Source organism: Crocodylus siamensis, chromosome 1, assembly GCF_052110815.1.
Source record: "Crocodylus siamensis isolate JL-2025a chromosome 1, ASM5211081v1, whole genome shotgun sequence".
NCBI lineage: Eukaryota > Metazoa > Chordata > Crocodylia > Crocodylidae > Crocodylus > Crocodylus siamensis.
The window spans coordinates 234,475,341-234,492,561 of NC_143395.1; the positions used below are offsets into that span (position 1 = coordinate 234,475,341).

The 17,221-nt window shown below is 47.4% G+C and overlaps 1 protein-coding gene across 3 annotated transcripts in view; it reads left to right on the forward strand.

Moving 5' to 3' along the window:
- The first annotated feature begins 15,368 nt into the window (after nt 1-15,368).
- Nucleotides 15,369-17,221, forward strand: part of LOC149874291 (uncharacterized) — a 49,595-nt gene continuing 47,742 nt past the window's right edge. Inside the window, exon 1 of one of the 3 annotated variants that reach the window (XM_090059494.1) lies at nt 15,369-15,672. The gene's annotated coding sequence lies outside the window, so the exon portion shown is untranslated. The remainder of the gene's footprint in view (nt 15,673-17,221) is intronic. The other 2 variants (XM_090059488.1, XM_090059461.1) reach the window with 2 other exon arrangements.

Here is a 17,221-nt window from a genome sequence, read left to right on the forward strand (position 1 = left end):
GAGAATTGGACATTGAGGTCCCTGGGGTTATTTCTGTTAGGATATTTAGCCATGTATAAATGTTTTTTCTAGCGTGCTGTCATTGAAATGGGACATGGAAGCAAAGCATCTATTTTACAGGCCTCAAACTGGTGAAGAAAAGAGGTGACCAGCCCAAGGTCATCAGGAGAGTCAATATTAGAAATGAGATTAGAACTGGCAAAGACCCTGGCTCCCAGTGTTAGAGTTCATGCCTCAGTAAGAAAAATTAGACATGGCAGTTTGCAAAGACTTCTATAAGACGTGCAGTTACATTACAATAATATTAAAGAGAGATTTTTGTCTGATCCTAAAATGATTTATGCACTTTGTTTAGAAGTTCTTCCTATTTCCACCAGAGGGCAGCAGAACCTAGTACTAAAAAAGCAGTTAGAAAAATAGCTTATGAGTTGAATACCTAAATGGCTATTTTCTTAGTAACATGATGGCTGTGTATGAAAGGAAAAGGCTTACTTGTCTTTTGATCCCATATTTATCTTCGAACAAAAATATGGCATCCAGATGTAGAATACCGAGTTATTTTCTTCTTGTCTCATCCCGATTTCCTAAGTTTGTCTCCCTGCTTATTTTTGTCTTTATTCCATTCTCACTGTCTTCTGCCTGCCTGTCAGTTTCTTTCTTTCTCCCTGTGTCACATATATATGTAACATAGCATGTTTTTTCTGTTCTTCTCCCAGCCACACAGCCCTCCCTCTGTGCAGTTCGCTCCATGAAATGGAGCTGAACAATTGCACATCTTTTTTTTCCCCCTTTTAAATGCCGTATGCCCATATGCTGAGACACCACCTCTCTTATAGTATTTTGAATGCATTCATTCTGGAAATACTATGACAATGGCAGCATTGTGGTGTTTCTGCCAATTTACATTTGGATCATAATGGCATTCAGGACTGAATGTTAATGAGACCTAATGTTTGTTTGCACTAACAATTGTAAAACTAAGTCAAATTTGGGGTGATGCTTTTTGGACTCAGCCAGGATGCCTAGTCCTGAAAGGAACATCAAAATATTTTGGATGAAAGGAGGTCACCTGTCCAGTTTTTATCTATAATCAGGGCTCAGATTGAGCTGGTTTATACCAGATCAGTGACCTGGCACTTCTGGGGTGGGGAGAGGAAGAAAAGGAGAGGTTGCCATCTTGTTCCTCAAAGTCACACTTTAAAAATGGAAGCTAAATCTCCAGGATCAAATTCAGATTGGTCCCATAGGTGCCTCCAGTGTAGGTACTGCAATGCCTAATAATAGGCTTCTGGCTCCAGGGGGATAATTAAAAAGGAAAGGACCATACTCCTGGGTTTGGGTCCCTGCCCTCAGGATTTCTGTTCTTTTGTTTTTGTTTTACTCCAATAATGCTCTAATGCAACATGCAGATACACTCCTGGGAAGCGGGGACCAGAACCATGGTCTCCCTCTTCTGGGTGAATACCCTACCTTCCACGCTATGGAAATAGGTTTCGTTGTGTATGTTCCCCTTTTGGTCTCATGTAGTCTTGGCTGCCCAGTGGTCCAATTTCAATAGAAGTGGTGTAGGGTATCTCACCAGACTACTGTGTATCCCTGTGGTTAAGGCCTTTTTGAGCTATTGTAGATGTGGATTGGAATTCTCTTAGGCTGAAGGCAGCCCAGAACCCAGGTCTTTTTCATCCTAGATGAGTGCTCTAACCACTAGGCAGGTTTTGAAAAGGTAGGCAGCCTACAGAGGAAGCCAGTTCTGCAGAGCCTAGCAGAGTACCTAAGCTCCAGCCAGCCAGCCCCTTTTCCAAAGCAATGATAACCTAGCTTACTGTGGTGGTAGATGGAAGCCAAGTATCTAGGGGCATGCTACATTTTTCTTCTGCAGACTCAGGCTGAAACCATGGCTATAGTTACATTTGGCTTACATGGTCAAGCCATAAGGGCAAGAAACAACATCTTCTAAATGAGAGATGATTCTCATGTCCTCTGTGGCACCAGGAGCCAAAGCTCCTATTTCTCAACCTTCTCAGACTTAAGGCACCTCTCATTAGGTACATCTTCAGAAGATGCCAGCTCTTAGCCTTTACTTGTTTTTGACTGTGGAAAAATGCTAGAGCAATTTCTCTGTTGTTAGATGCTCAAAAAGGCCTCACATAAAGGGAGTCAAGCTAGAGGGTCTTGGGACACATTGCTGGTTGCTGTGAACAGTCTCCTGTTGGCAATCCAAGTAGGTGGACCCTTTGGTAGACTACCATCAAGGTCCTTCCTTGTGGTATGGTAGGAGGGATTGAGGTCCAATGGCAGAAACACTGGTTTGTCAGTCCATTTCCAATATAATTAAGAGATTCTTGCTAATTCTGTTGGCTCACAGGGTTGCTGTTTCTAAACATGTCTCTGAGGAACTAAAATACCCAAAGTGGGGGGATCCAGAGGTAGGTCAAGTAAAAAACTTGGAATGGCCTGTGCAAGCTACAATTTACCGTATGTATCATGGTAGAACTTAGAGGCTTCTGGAGTGGGGACCAAGTATTCTTGATGAGTACTGTATGCCCATATCTAAAGGATTGTCCCTTCCCCAAAGAGCTTACAACATGAGCATACGGCTAATGACAGCAGGTGGATGCAATGAACAGATGCAGGCATGTGGGGTAACAGCAGGACAATTGTGACAGGCAGTGGCCACAGCTTACACACTGCCCAAGGTAATGCAAATGTCTGAGTGTGCCCAGAAAGAACTAAATCTTTCTTAAAATCTGATTGGCCTTGGGCTGAACTGGCTGTTGCCATGTTAGCAGAAGGACTGTCTTTCTCCCCAAGGTGATAAACATGTGTTACAGCCGGGGTCTCCTTGCCATTGGGCTGTGGACTCTCTCCCTCAGTAGCCCCTGGACAAGCAACATACCATTATTACCGCACTGCAAACCCCTCCTCCCATGCTCAGACCTGGACATTTATGCCAGTGTCCAGCTGAGCCTGAAAGCCCATTAGGTGAGGGTGGTCAGGGTGTATTGAGTTTTGTAGTTTGTGGAGTGATGTGACTGTCATCGCGTTCGATTGCTCTGGACTCCCTTGCCCAGAATGACAGGCACCTATTTACAGCTGGGGGCAGCATTGGGCAGGGGTAGAGTAAAGCTCACACTTCCCATGCTGGAGCCACAGTGACACACCACAACAACCCTGCAAACTTACCCCTGCAGACACTGAAATAGCCTGGTTCATATCTTCTGCAAATACCAGTGTAACATATCTTCCCTGAGTTTCCCAGAGCTACCTACGTCTGCATTATGCACCACTTTATATGTGAAGTGAAGGGTGCTGTGGCTGGATGTTGAGGACTGACCAGCTGCTGACAGACACACAGGCTCTGTGGTAGCTGGACACAGTATTGTGACATGTTAGCTTTGTATCATATTCAATAATAAAGCTGTACTCATTGACTTTATTTCTTTGCCTTTCTCTTTTCTGTTCTTTCACTGCAGTCCAGCATCCTGGTCCAGCTTCCCCTCCCCATTGTTTTATGTCTTGCACCTCTGCCTCATGGCAGACAAGGTTCTTTGGGTGAATCTGATATCTTTTATTAGACCAACTTAAATAGTTTAAAAAACATTTTACCAAGCTGTTTGGGTTTTAAAATCCGAAAGCTTGCTAAAATATTGTTTCCAACCGTTTAAGTTGGTCTAATAAAAGCTATCAGAGTCACCCAAAGAAGCTTGTCTGCCTACGTCCTTAGCCCAACACGGCTACGATCTACATCTGTGTACCTCTGCCTAATGGCTTTTTTTGCCCACTTTCATGTCTGCTCTCTCTTTCCCTGTGTTTTGTTTTTCTCTCTCCTGGCTCATGAGAACACTTCGATTTCTTCTATCCCCCATCATTCTCTTCTTCCCCATCATTCATCTCTCCCACATTTTTCTTTTCTAACCCACCCTCCATTGCCAACCTCTCCATCTACTCCCTACAAACCCTCCTGTATCTCCAATGCCTGCCTACACCTCCCTACCACTCACTCCCCTCTGCAGAAACTTCCCTGCATTTGGTACTGCTTTGTTGCTTCTCTAATTTGCTCATCGCCCAGCAGACACACTCTTCTGTGAGGAAACACTCCCTTCCCACTGCAGCAGACACCCACCAGCAGCCTGCGTGAGCTGGTGTTCTGCTATCCATCCATGGACCCCCCACAGTGCGCTTTGCACCTCCCTTCTCCAGGCAGCTGTATCCTCCACTCTGATCTACCTCCCCTTGGATTCCTTCTCTCTCCTCCACTTACTCTTGGGGCCCCAGTTCTCTACCCTCCCTGCTTCTAAGGCCTAATTTTCTTTTTCCCACCCACCCCCTGCCTACAGGAGTCAGAGTCCCTCAGCATCCCCCCCACCCCTCCCACCTTCTCTGGATCTGCAGGCACTGATGTAATGAACACAACACATGAACCTTGTTAGACTGAAGCCAGGTCTTCAAGAAAAGACTGATTTTCTGATTACAAAGCTAAAACACTTGATTCCAAATAGCTAGCAGCTAAAGCTGTCTCCATGCGGCCCTGAGCACCACTGCTATCACTTGGCTGTACCAAAACAAGAGTGTGGCATATCTCGGGCTCTGCAGATAACTGGATTTTTTAAAGCATATTCTTCCAAAGCTCCATGGCTCCTCCAGCACTGCCATCCTCTCCTCCCTGCACTTTGTTTCTTCATTCTCTTTCCATTTGTAGCAACTGTTTCCTATTTTTTCCCCTTGGCAAAGGATCCATGGTGGTAAGCTTTGGAGAAGCAAAATGCCTGGCATGGTGTGTGTACAGAATGCTTAGTGAAGGAACTGCTCCTGAGCACCTATGTACTGATAAACCATGGAGTCATGCAAAGGCTAAGAGGACAGTTGGTGTGATCTAGTGGTTGGCAAAGCAGTTCAGGGCTCAGGACAGCTGGGTCCTCTTTGCCCCCCACCTCTTCAGTACCTGTTTGGACAAGTCACTTCACCTCTCTGCTCCCTTCCACACTCTTTGTCTACATTCCCTAATCAGACCATAAGTTGCTCAGAGCTGAGAGTGTTTCTCCTCATGTGTATTCAGTGACCAGTGTCATGGTGTCTTGACCTTGTCTGGGGCTGTAAAGGAGAGGTGCTAGAATTCAAGCACTAGAGAACTCTTTTATCACAGAATTCCTGGAGTCTTGGGTACAACCTCCGATGCTTGGAGGATGTATAGGAACATGCTTGAGGTTCTCACTACAGCCTCCTGCAGTGCCTGTTCACGTGCAGAGCTGAACACCGGTGCTGGGACCATAGCCAACGTCTGACCAGACAGGGCAGGAGACCTGGAATGAGGAAGGGTAACTGCCAAACTAGTGAGTGAGCAAGATGTTTGCCTCTCTCTGGAGTGAGCTGATCTTGCTGCAGAAGTGCCATTCTGTTGGCATGATTCTGGTCACTGTGAATGAGCAAATGGGAGCTGCTCCAGGAAGGCTGCTGATCCCAAGTGATTTCTGCTGAGGGATAAGTATAGAACTTGGAAATGCTGAGTGATGGCTGCTGTGCTGGGTGGAATGTGGGATATATAAGCTGCTGTGGGGCATGTGACAAAAGTGCAAAATGTCCCTGAAATCATGGTGGGGTTTTGCAAGCTGTGTTTCCCAAGCAGAATAGGAGCTACTGAAGGCACTTATTATTGTTCGTACTCACCCACGCAAGCCAGCCCAGAGCATGTCATCTGGGGATGCAAACTTTATTAGGTCACTGAGGTTATTTCCCAAGTGTTTACAAAGTCCGGCCTGGCAAACAGCATGACGTGCACATTGTAAGAACTACAGGCAAAACAGCATGCTCTTCCCATCTCACACTATGGCATACCACGGCTAGCAATGAACCATCTCCAGGTTGGTTCTCAAAGACCATTCTAGCTACTTCTGCCTCTGACTTAGGAAACTCTACTTGAATTCCTTAGGCATCACTACAATAACTGCCTTGGCCAGAGCCAAGTAAGGCCTTTGAAGAATTGAAGGTAGAATGGAGATGCCTTAAGAACACTGGTATTGAGTAGTTCTCCTTTATAATTATTTCAACCTGTTACATTTTTCACATTTGTTTGAGCAAATGATAAACGTTCCATTGTATGAAGCTAGCTGAGCAACAGTATCTAGGGCTAAGAAGTGCATGGTGATTGTCATACTTCCAGGCTGTACTATACTACTTGGTATATTGGTGCTGCCAATATACCACTGTCTCAGACACCGTGAGTGCTTTGTGCCAGAGAACGTGCTTCCAGTCATTGTAGAAAAGCCAGGTCTGCCTTTTGGAACCAACCATCCAGTGACTGTCCTGTGCCTTACTGAACCACACATTCAGGCATGCATTTGATTGAGTGGTATTTGGCACTGTGCTTTACACCAAGGTAAGCCAAACACTGGGGCATCTTTGCCTTTCCTGTGATGTCCCAGGCATTGGAGTTCAGCTCCTGCTTTATCTGTTAACATTCACCTCTGAGCATCTGGCAGAACAATTGCAGGAAGGCTTCACCACAGCAGGCATTATTTCAAAACTCCAAAGCAATAAGTTGAACAAGAACTTGGCTGTCTCACAGAGGCAGATGCTGGCAGCAAAGCGTGTGCTAACTATAGTTAATTGGCATAAGGGCCAAGCATCATTTACAGGTAAGAGATTTCCTGGACTGCTGCACTATAGATGACCCAGGGACTCATACTCAGCCTGTTGCTGAAAGACAGATAGCAACACTGCATGGCTGTGCTGGCTGGATCAAATCAATCTGGCAGCTACAGCTTCTTGTTGCCAGTGTTAGTGGGAACAAAAAATATTCAATCTGAGACCCCTGCTACATGTTACATATATTATACAATTAACAGGTTAATCACACAATAAATTTAGACCAGCCACTCATGCAAAGTAATTATCACGCAATAAAGTGACTATCCAGCTGTCAAAAGAGTCAACCAGTTATAAAGTTAGTGCTTGAAAATGTGTAACAACTCTATAGCTGGTTTCTATCTAGCTTTCATTTGAATGTGTAGCAGGTCCCTAAATAACTGTTGGATGCAGATATTGATGACATTTGCTTAGAGCTCATGTCATTGTAAAGGGTCAGCTGATGCTACTGAAATAGGTGTTTGCATGGATACAGATTTTTCCAGGTATTAGGAACACTAGTATTCTTTAATGTAAATGGATCTTATATGGTCCAACATTTTATGCAGCAGCATCATCTAGAAACTCATTTCTCACTTGTTGGTTAGAAAAAAGAGCTGCAGCATTTATTTTTATCTTCTACCAAACAGTCATTGGGAGTGTACAGGCTGGATCTCCCTCCAGATGAAAACAGGGGATGGTTGGCAGGGGCATGCTCTAGTGAGTGCTTCAGGATCCAGGAACTTCTTCCTGTTGCTGGTTGAACACAGCCCAAATCTGGCAACCTCCTGAGCGCACTGCAAATGACACCTGTTTGAGAGGGGCTTTGGAGAGGGCAGTCCTACATAACAACATTGGGGTTGAAGACAGCTGACTCCTGCTCTGAGTCAGCAGGCTGGCAAAGCTCATTTCTGAATAAGTATTTAATGCTGTTTGGTTTTTGTTGTAATATTAATTGTTTGCTAAGGTGCCCAGAGTCCTGTTAAAGACTTATTTTAATTATTTCAATAAAAATAACTAATAAACACATGTATTAAATTGATACTTTTTCTTTCCTCTCTACTGTCTCATCATTGCTTCTATCCAGAGCCCTCAAGTGTACCAGCCTTTGCTTTTGACGCTGGAAGCAGATGAGTAAATGAGAGACCGGGTCTACATTTCCTGCAGATTTGGGGAAAATGCATTGAGTTTGGAAATTATCAATTCTGGTCTCTCCTCTACTGATTTGCTATTTATATTTCTGTGCACTTAATAACCTTCATTACTGACCAAGACCTCAGCCACATAGCAGCCCCTCCCACTGTGCCAGAAAAAAAAAATAATGGAAGAGCTGCACAAGGTCACTTCAAGAAGAGTTGAGATTAGAACGTGGTTCTCTTATCCCCTCAGCCATGCTGCCTTTCAGGCTGAATATGTTAAATCTGTGTGATTCATTTAGCTTGTCTCTAACAACTGCAAACAACGTCTGGGTCACTATCCTAGAGCCAAGGATAGAACCCAGAGTTCCTGGTTTCCAGCATTCCTCTGCTGTCTAGCAAGTTGTCTGTAATCAAGTGGCAAATTGTGAGTCAAATTCCTCTTTATATTAGCTGATTTCCCTAAAAGATAGCAATTACTCCTATAGTTTAAATGAGTCTTAGTAGGAATCTGAAAGTCTAGTGTCCAAGCCCTATCAGTGCCCCATCCTGATGGACTTTCCAGTTGCATATGAATGGGTTTTTTTTCCATTTTCCATTCTTCCCCCAATAGGTTATTAATGTCATACATTGGGAACCTCCTGCAAAACTAACAGTTATTTTTTTTAAATCTTTCAATTATGGTGCTGTATGTAACAAATGCAGGTCTTCCATGTCTGAGTAATTTGTTGCACACATGGTCTGATGAGACGGCAGGTTTGAAGGTATGACCTATAGGTTTGATCTGTCTATATCCTTACAAGATCCGCCAGCAGCATGGGGAGGGCAGGCATGCACATCTTCAGAGCTAGGACTGCATGTCTGCAGCACAGAGGTCATAATAAATAAAGCTTTGAGGACTTCTTCCCTAATCAAAGTCTTTATTTCCTTCTTTAAACTTTGACTGCTCTTTTCAACTTGTTGCTGTGGTATTTGCTGCAGAGGGAGGCTGCTGATGTTTGTCCTGCCTCCTAGGCCAAAGTCTGTTGTATCCACCCCACAACACTCTTAGTATGGAGCTGACCAATGCTGTGACTGTGGTGGTATTACCAACTATAAGAACATTGAAAATGGTGTGTGGACCACTTGCCAGGACATGGGCACTATATGCCTAGTCTTTAAAACTGTTGGATGTGCTAATTTCCTGGAGAAAATGTGTGTGGTACTATGTACGTAATTTGTGTATTCATTTACTGTGAGTGTGACTACCTGATTTGCATTCCAAAATGCAATAACTAGAGGAACAAATTATATGTTAGTTTACAAATTAGGCTGTACCTGCAAATGAAACTGGCCTTTGGGGGAAGAAATGAAGGTGGAAAAATGACATGGCTGGGACAAGGCTGGCAGTAGGGTAGTATAAACATGCAATGCCTTGAGCTACTCAGGGGTGCCTGTTGCATAAACAGTTGGGAGCCTAACCAGAAACCATCATTTTCAAGTCTGCTATTCAACTGGCGATCTGGAAGAGAGTCTGATGCTGGGGCCTTCAGAAGGGAACCCTCTGCCTTCAGCTGTTGCCTAGAGTCTTCAGAAGCAAACCCCCTGCCTCCAGGCCAGCAACAGGGTCTGTCAGGTCCTGGGAATTCCATAATGGGTTTAACCTGATGAACAAAATGTTACAGGGGAGTGAGTGATTTCCCAGGTCCTTGCTCTCCCTTGGGCCCATGCCACCGCAACATATGCTTTGGGTTCGCACTCTGATCTTCATCCTTCCTAACACTCCCTTCTTTTTTCAAGAAATGTCACTGGCAAACCCCCAGAAGAATGGACTGTGCTGAAAGCCTCACAAGCCAAAGTGTTTAGGTTTGCATGTGATTCTGTGCTGCAGATAAAACATCTACAGAAAGTTCACAGAAAACTGAAACTTGAAATGCTTGAAAAGGAACAGCAACATTTTCCACAACTGTTTCTTCCTCAGTCTAACACATCTCTAGTCTTCTTCTCCTCTTATGTTGCTAGGAAAGGAAAGCTATGTCTTCTGTGTGGTTATGACCAGTTGACTGCTGTCTTTTACTGATTCAGTCCAGCTCCTCCTATTGGGTACAACTGCAGACTGCACCACTTCATGGCATCCCACTTCCATAAAACAACTCAACTGCAACATAAATGTTCCCCCCACAACTCTGAAAAGGCTTAAGGGTACCTTTATAACACATCGTTTAAGATACTGCCATTTTTAATAGTCCCTCTTCTACCTATAATAGCACTTTAAAGAATATCCTAACCTTGCTTATAGATGGTTCTATGTCCAGCTAGACTGCAGTATTGCCAACTCCAAGAGTTCAAAAACCTTGAAAAATCAGGACATCATCTTGGAAATCATAGTTTTATAAAATTATATAGCTTAGGCCTTTTTATGTGTCTTCCAGTTTTCTGAGCCTTTGGGAGCATTTGGGTCATATTTATAACTTTTTTTCTCCACAGCTCTACAACTGTGATTTAGAAACTTGGAATTCTCACATAATCCCATGAATCCAAGACCTGGGGCTTTAAGAAAAATAACAAATATCTTTGACTTTGTCTAGCCAGGTCTTAAAAGCTTCCAAAGACCACCTCTCTGGGAATCTATTTCAGTCCTATACTACCTTCCTAAGTGAGAACGTTTTTCCTTATAACTAACCTAAAATTCCCTTGCTGGCACTTGAAACCATTGCTCCTTGTTCTGTCATCTGCTACCACTGAGAACAGTCCAGCTCCATCCTCTTTGGAACTCCCCTTCAGGTAGCTGAAGGCTGCTATTAAGTCCCCTTTCAGTCTTCTCTTCTTCAGACTAAATAAACCCAGTTCCCTCGGCCTCTCCTCAGAAGTTGTATGCCCCAGCCCCTAATTATTTTCATTGCCACTGCTGGACTCTCCCCAATTTCTCCAGATGCTTTCTGTAGTGGGGTTGGGGGTGGGGGCCAAAACTGGATGCAGTATTCAAGATGTGGCCTCACCAGTGCTGAATAGAGGGGAATAATCACTTTCCTCAATCTGCTGGCAGCACTCCTACTAATGCTGCACGTATGCAGTTAGCCTTCTTGGCAACAAGGGCACATTGTTGGTTAATATTCAGTTTATTGTCCACTGTAACCCCCAGGTCCTTTTCTGCTGCTTAGCTTGTTGGTCCCAAGCATGTAGTGATGCATGGGCTTGTTCTGTTCTAAGTGCAGACTTTGTACTTGTCCTTATTAAACGTAATGACAAATTCCTCCAATTTGTGTAGTTCCCTCTGAAGCCTAGCCCTACCTTCCAGTGTATCTACTACTGCACCTAGCTTGGTGTCATCTGCAGACATATTGAGGGTGCACTCCATCCCATCTTTCAGGTCATTGATGAAGATACTGAACAAAACCGGCCCCAGAACTGATCGCTGGGGCACTCCACGTGAAACTAGCTGCCAACTAGACATCGAGCCATTGCTTACTACCTTCTAAGCCCGATGATCCAGACAGTTTTCTATGCACCTTACAGTTGTTCAACCTATACTTCCTTAGCTTGTTTGCAAGAATGCTGTGGGAGACTATCAAAATCCTTGCTTAAGTCAAAGTATATCACATCTGCTGTTCTTCCCACATCCACAGAGCCAGTCATCTTGTCATAGAAGGCAGTCAGGTTGGTCAGGCATGACTTGCCCTTGGTGAATCCATGCTGATTGTTCCTAATCACCTCTTTCTCCTCCAAGTGCTTAGAAATGGATTCCTTGAGGGCCTGCTCCATGATTTTTCCAGGGACCAAGGTGAGGCTGACTGGTCTGTGGTTCCTCAGGTATTCCTTCTTGTCTTTCTTATACATGGGCACTATAGTTGTTTGCCCTTTTCTAGTCATCGAGGACATCTCCCAATCGCCACTATTTTCAAAGATGATGGCCAGCAGTTTTGCAATCGTATCAGCCAACTTCTTCAGCACTCTTGGGTACATCACATCTAGCCCCATGGATTTGTACATGCCCAACTTTTCTAAACAGTCCCTAACATGTTCTTTCACCACTGTTGGCTGCTCCCCTCCTCCCTAAACTGTGCTGCCAGGTGCAGTAGTCTGGGAGCTGACCTTGCCTGTGAAGACTGAGATGAAAAAGGCATTGAGTACTTCAGCCTTTTCTGCATCATCTGTCACTAGGTTGCTGCCCCACTCCACACACTTAGTTAGCAACCCACACTTTCCATGATCTTCCTTTTGTTGTTAACATACTTGCAGAAACCCTTATTGTTACCCTTCATGTTACTTACTTGATAGCTGCAACTCCAGTTGCACTTGGGCCTTCCTGATTTCATCCCTTTATGCCCAAGCCATACTTTTATACTCCTCCATAGCTGTCCAGGTCCTCACTTCTTGTAAACTTCCTTTTTTGTGTTTTAACTCATTGATGTGTTCCCTGAGAAGCTAAGCTGGTCTTTTGCCACACTTGCTATTTTTTCTGAGCATTGGCATGGTCCATTCCTGTGCCCTCAGTAAGATTTCTTTAAAATACAACTAACTTTCCTGGACTCCTTTTCCCCTCAGACTGGCCTCCCAGGGAATCCTGCCCATCAGTTCCATGAGTTATTCAAAGTCTGCTTTTCTGAAGTCATGGGCCCTTACTAGACACATGCCAGAGAAGAAGAATTTGACAGCATGTAGCACAGCAGCAGAGATCAGCACCATTGTGAACAGCTGGCTAAGGATGAATGGCCCCCTCTTTTCTTATGCTGATGCCTTGGTATCTTCTTCAGCCTATTTGCAAAAGGTTTAATAGATTTCATAGACACTAGGTCTGGAAGGGACCTCGGAAGATCATCGAGTCCAGCCTCCTGTCCCAGGGGCAGGAAGTCAGCTGGGGTCATAGGATCCCAGCAAGATAAACATCCAAATTTCTCTTGAAGGCGTTCAAAGTGGGTGTTTGAACCACCTCTGATGGCAGGCTATTCCAGACCTTGGGGGCTCAGACAGTAAAGAAATTCTTCCTTATGTCCAGCCTGAAACGGTCTTGCAGGAGTTTATAACTGTTTGACCTTGTCCTCCCTTGGGGTGTTCTGGTGAACAAACATTCCCCCAGATCCTGGTGAACACCCCTGATAAACTTATAGGTGGCCACCAGATCGCCCCTGAGCCTGCGCTTTTCCAAGTTGAAGAGTCCCATAGCTCTCAGCTTGTTGTCATAAGGTCTGTTTTCCTGACTTCTGATCATGCGTGTGGCTCTTCTCTGTACTCTTTTAAGTTTCTCCACATCCTTTTTGAATTGTGGAGCCCAAAGCTGGACGTAGTACTCCAGCTGCGGCCTCACCAAGGCCGAGTACAAGGGGAGAATGACGTCCTGGGATTTGCTTGAGAAGCATCTATGGATGCAAGCCAGAGTTTTGCTCGCTTTACTAGCCACAGCATCACATTGAAGGCTCATGTTCATCTTGCGGTCAATCATGACCCCCAAGTCTCTTTTGTCTATAGTGCTAGCCAGCGTACCACTGCTGAGCCTATAAGGATGCTGCAGGTTTTTCCTCTCAAGGTGGAGATCCTCTCCACTTCATCCTTTTTTTGGTTCATCTCTCTCCTAGGCCTCTACAGTCACTCTTCTGCCTCATTCTCTTTTCACTTCAGGCCTCTTTTCCTCTCTTCTGGAAAGTACTAAAATTCTATTCTGCCCTAGACCCCAAACTATGAATCAGACTTGTTAATTTTCACAGGGGACTCTGAAACCTACAAAACCCTGACTTTCCACAAGACCAGGGGTGGCCAGCCTGCAGCATATGGACTACAGGTGACACAGGCCAATCTGTGTGTGTGCTGCACAGCAGAGCAGGGTAGGGACAGGAAACACAGAGACAGATAGGGCAGGGAGCAGAAAACAGAGCAGCAGATTGGGTAGGGGCACAGGGCAGGAAGCAGAGCAGCTGATCAGACTAGGGAAGGGATGGGAGAGGCACTTGGGGAGAAGGGCTAATTTGTGGTATGCTTGCTAAAAAAGTTGGCTCCCACTGATATAGACTATGGACAGATCATGTTCTAGGGGTCAGCATAGTCCATTCTAAATGAAAAAGGCTGCATTATCCCTTCCTTTGCAGAACCGTGATGTAACTTTGGGCACATCACTTAACCTCTTTGTATTTACTTTTCCACTTATTTAATTTAGAACATAACAATTGCCCACTTCAGTAAAAACATCAAGGTGTTTGTTGAATGAAAGGTGCTATTCAGGTACTAGTAACGATGATTAAATGAAACCAACTAAAGCTTGTGCAACACTTGTCTGGACTCCATAAGATTTGAAGCAAAACCCTTTGTTGTCACTGGACAGGCATGTGTTTTCCAAGACTGAGTTTTGTGGTTTTGTTATGAAACATATGACAGTTGGTCATGTGGCCTGTTTTCTGGAACAAATGAACCCTCCTTAACCTGTACACAATACACAGAGCTTAATGAATCACACCAGTTCTGTTTTGTTCTAGCTTTTACTGAACGGAGCAAGTACAAACCCTAATTTCATGAGAACTGTTTGACTTGAAGCCAACCAAAACAAAAAAAAAGTTTGTCCAAGCTCCTTTTGTGCGTTCAGACCAAACCTGTTGTGCACAGCTTTGCTAAGGAGTCCTGTCCTCAATTCACCAGGCAATTGCTATGTGTTCACTCCTGGGTTTCACAGGGCAGGATGTGGCCTAGAAGAGCCCAGCTCTGGAACATTTGCTTTGTACTTCTTGACTCTTAGTCTTTGTGCTACTTGTGGCTTCAAATATGTCTCTCCAGTTTGCTTTTTATATATGTATTTTTGATCCTTTGGGTGTAGGTGTGTGGAAGCCATTTCTGCACGTTGCTGACTTCCACATCGCCCTTTCACGCCACGTTGAATGGAGCTTAGAGCAGAGGTTGACCCTGTGGACCCTGGGGGTCTATTTACAGCTCTGGCTACTGATTCTTGGCGCAACCTTGGCCAAGTCAGTTCAGTCCTGCCTCAACTCCTCAGGCTGCACTGGGGTAATACTTCTGTGCTACTTCTGTAGTGCGAGCTTGAGGGGGGGGACTCCATTTCCATCTGTCAGGGCATGTACAAAGGCATGTCGAGCAACTGCAGTTGCTTCCTTACTACCTCACTTGGGGTGTTTTGTTTTTTTGTTTCTTTAAAAAGCCTAAAACCATCCAAGTCCTTTATGGCTGAGAGACAATTTCGCTGGGGTGGGACGGAACAAAACAGCCCCTTGTCAGGAAGGTGATGGCTGGGCTATGGTGGAGGGGAGATGGGGTGGCAGTGGTGATGGAGAAGGAGGGCTTTCTCCCCCCCAACACACATACACACACACACACTTCTCCATTGCTCATTTGAATCATCTCTCCCCCTGCTCTTAGCTCCTCACAGGGCTGTCTGCCTTGCTGCCATTTTCCTGGGACGCAGACAGCTTCCTCCCTGCCCCCAACTCAGCCTGTCTCTTCACTCCTCAGCTAGCCTGCCTCTGTGTGTGTGTGTGTGTGTGTGCGCGCGCGTGTGTGCGTGCGTGCGCGCGCGGAGGCCCAGCCCGCCCGCCTGTCAGCGGAGTTGGAGTTTGCCTGCTGAAGAAAGGAGGCGGCGGGCTGGTGGGGAGGGGGGAGCGGGGGGAAGGAGGGAGGGCGCGGGGAGGGGGAACGTCTTGTTTGTGGCTTGTCAGCAATTGCTGGAGACAAGCTTCCATGTGTGAAAGCGCCTTGGCATGAATGCCTGGGCCGTACCAAGTGCGGCGGCGGCCAGAGGGGGAGGCCGCGGCGGCGGCACGGCGGAGCCGAGCAGACAATAGGCCCCTCCAGTGGCCCCCCTAAAGTTGCTTGGATGTTGCCCTAGCGCCTCGCCGCCGCCAGGCCAGGCCGGGCAGCGCAGGGGAAGGGGCCGCCTCGTTGTCTCCCCCCTCCAAGCCCCCGCCCGCGATGAGGCGCCACGAATCCTCCTCGTAGCAAGGTAAGAGCCCCCCGCGCGCGCGCGTGTGGAACGTTGGTGGGGGCCGGCGCGGGTGCGAGTGGAACGCTCGGGGGGCGTGTGTGGAACGCTCGTGCGTGTGCATGGAACGCTCGTGTGTGCGCGTGGAACACTCGTGCGTCTACATGGAACGCTCGTGTGTGCGCGCGGAACGCTCGCGCGGGTGTGTGGAACGCCCCCCCCCCGCAGGGCACCCCCGGGCCAGGCGCCCCACAGCCCGCGGCTGGTGCTGCAGGCGGAGGCTGGGAGGAGGGGGTGGGGGGAGCGGAGCAGCCAGGCAGGCTCCTCTGAGGAGGCCTCCCAGCAGCGCTGGCCGCCTGCGGCGCCGGGGAAGGAGGGGAAAGAAGCGGAGCGGGGGGGGTGGCGATCGCGCTCCGGGGAGGGGGGGGGCAGGCGGAAACTTTTGTACCGGGAGGAGGGGGAGGGGTGGTGCCTCAGTGCCCCCCCTGCCTGGTGCGGCTGGTGCCTAACAAATAAATAAGGAGGGGGGAGAGAAGCAGTGCCCACCTGTTGGCTCCCTCCCTCCCTGCCTCGCGCTCGGCGCGGGGGGCGGGAGAGGGCCACAATGCGAGCGCTGCCCAGCCTCGGCGCTAGGGGGGCGCCGGAGGGGGCAGGCGGAGCCCCGCGCTCCCTCCGGAGCTGCTGGCCGACCGGCCGGGGGCGAGGGGGGGTTGCCTGCGGCCCGGAGCCCTGGCGCCGGTTTACGGCGGCTGAAGTGCAGCTGCAGGGGAACCCGGTTAACTTTCTCCCCTGATACGCCGCCCGCCTTGCCCTCAGCCGCCCCAGGCGCTGGAGCCTAGGTCAGCTGGAGGCGGAGAGCCGGGAGCCGCGCTTTCCCACCGGGGGGAGGGCATGGCGTGTTCAAGAAGCCCAGCAGGAGGGGAAAGGCGGGTGGGGGGGCGCTAAATTGCCCTGAGACCCTCCTCAAGCCAGCAAGGAAGATGGAGGCTCTGCTTGCTGCTGCTGCTGCTGCAAACAAATGGGAAGCAGGAGGAATTCCATCGCTCCCTCTCTCCTGCTCGGAGAGTGGGGGGAGACCCCCCCCAACGACTTGGCGTAAGGGCTCCCACAGTAGCGCAGCGGGTGGCTTGGTGGAGTTAGGCAGCGCCAGTGCACCTGAAGCGTTGAGGGAGAGAAAGGGAGAATGCTAGTTCAAAAAAACCTCAAACCAGTTTGCAGTGAGATTGACAGGCAGGGAGGCAGAGAGAGAGGAAGGGATGATTTAGTTGGGGCTGGTCCTGCTTTGAGCAGGGGGTTGGACTAGATGACTCCTGAGGTCCCTTTGCAGCTCTCATTTTCTATGATCCTATGAAGAATTGCCAGATCTAGGTGGCAGGGACTGTGGAGGAGATGGCTCTGGCACACTGCATTGATTTGGGCATGAAGAAGACCTGGAGAGGGGGCTCCCCCGTAGTCAGTGAATGGAGGGAACAGGGAAGTCCCAGAGTGAGCTTGGACTGGTTTTATGGAGGCTTTTTAAAGGAAAGGGGGATTCTGTATGGATTGTGGTGTGAAGCCCTTATGGATTGTA